Source organism: Triticum dicoccoides, chromosome 7A, assembly GCF_002162155.2.
Source record: "Triticum dicoccoides isolate Atlit2015 ecotype Zavitan chromosome 7A, WEW_v2.0, whole genome shotgun sequence".
Lineage (NCBI taxonomy): Eukaryota > Viridiplantae > Streptophyta > Magnoliopsida > Poales > Poaceae > Triticum > Triticum dicoccoides.
Window position 1 is genome coordinate 313,128,321 of NC_041392.1, and position 1,639 is coordinate 313,129,959.

The following is a 1,639-nucleotide window of genomic DNA, read 5'->3' on the forward strand; positions in this document are numbered from 1 at the left end:
TGCAATTACAAAGTCTATTTTCTTTCTGAAACAAGCAATATTCACAAAGGACCTAATTTCTAGCACCAGAAGGCACTTGTCTTGAACTGACAGATTTACAACAAGTAGACCAAATTCACGAACTAGATTAGCCGAATTTCTACACACACAAAAATGCATGGTGGGAACTTGTCGGACAGGAGCGGGCAAACTACACGGTGCATCGCTGCAGCCGCCCTCGTTTTACTTCGAGCTCCTAACGGTGTTGCTCCTGCTGAAGAGGAGAGCAGGGGAGGTGGAAGATGGTGGCTGACCTGCCGATCCCACCGGCGGCCGCCTGCTGGAGCTCCTCACCGTCTTGGAAGGAGAAAGAAAGGAGAGTGTGCACGCATGGTGACGTCGTCCTTGTCATCATGGAGAAGTAGGACTGCTAGGCAGCACAACAATATTACATGTTTTCTAAAGTTGAGTAAAACATGTTTGAGATTATCAACAGTACACATATCGTATCTTTCAGCAGACCAACTAGTATATCTGAATGTGTAAACGTAGAACAACTGATTTGAATGGATCCCTATCATGGCTAGAGAAAAGGACTTGGAGTGGCTGATATCAATCGAGCAAAAAAACAATAGAAAAGAACGATGCAATCCAGCGAGGAATTTTGTTATTTGAGCTTTGAACTGATTAGCAAAACCACCCATCTATTATTAGAACTTACAAGCAGAAGAATATGCACTCCTGCGTAGTGTGAAGCTGAACCCAAAATTTAACAAATGATCAGTTGTTATTTTAGTTTGTCTGAGCTACAGAAAAGAAACCTAATGTATCACCAGGACAAGTTCTGAACTGAACCTCTGGGCGTTCAAAGTTTTGAACTGGCCGTCTTTGAAGCTGAGAGAACAAAGTCGCACGGGGTTGACAGGGGTGTTGACACACAGGGTTCTCCCGGTGGCATTGACGGACATCGGTGGCGGAGGTGAATGGCCTGGGTGGCGGAAGTGAATGGCCTGCGCGCTGAGGCTGTGGAGGGTAATGCCCGAACATGGGGCCGGGGCACGGCGCATGTTATAGGAATTTCTTTGAACTCCCATGGTAGTATTACATGGACTTATGTGACAATAGGAATTCTCGGACTAGCACGCAACGGTAGAGCACGCACGATAAACTTTCTGAAGTCATCTAAGCTACAACATTTGGCAAGGACGAGCTACATACAAATGACCATGAAACAAAGTAAAAATGGTGCTCCACTGCACTGAGTCAATTTAGCAAACACATGGCGTGTACCTCATGAGCCGGTGGTTGAAGTTTATGGAGCAGAGCATCGAATGGCGCCAGTCACTAGCTTCCATGCGCGGGGGTAGGGGGAGGAAGAGGTGCTGGGGGCATATCCAGTCCCGTGCACGATGGAGGAATGCGATGGGCGATGTTGGTTGCCGGCGGGTGGCGCGACTGGAGGAAGGCCGGCGGGAGCATGGGATAGAGGGTGGCTGGGGCGCGCAGGATGGAGGATGGCCGGCTGACGCGCGGGGTGGATGGTGGCCGGCGAGAGCGCGGGGTGGAGGCTGGCGGGCGGCGCGCGGGGTGTAGCCTGGCCGGTGACGCGCGGGGTGGAGACTGGTTAGGGGGCGCGCAGGGTGGATTTTGGCCGGCGGCG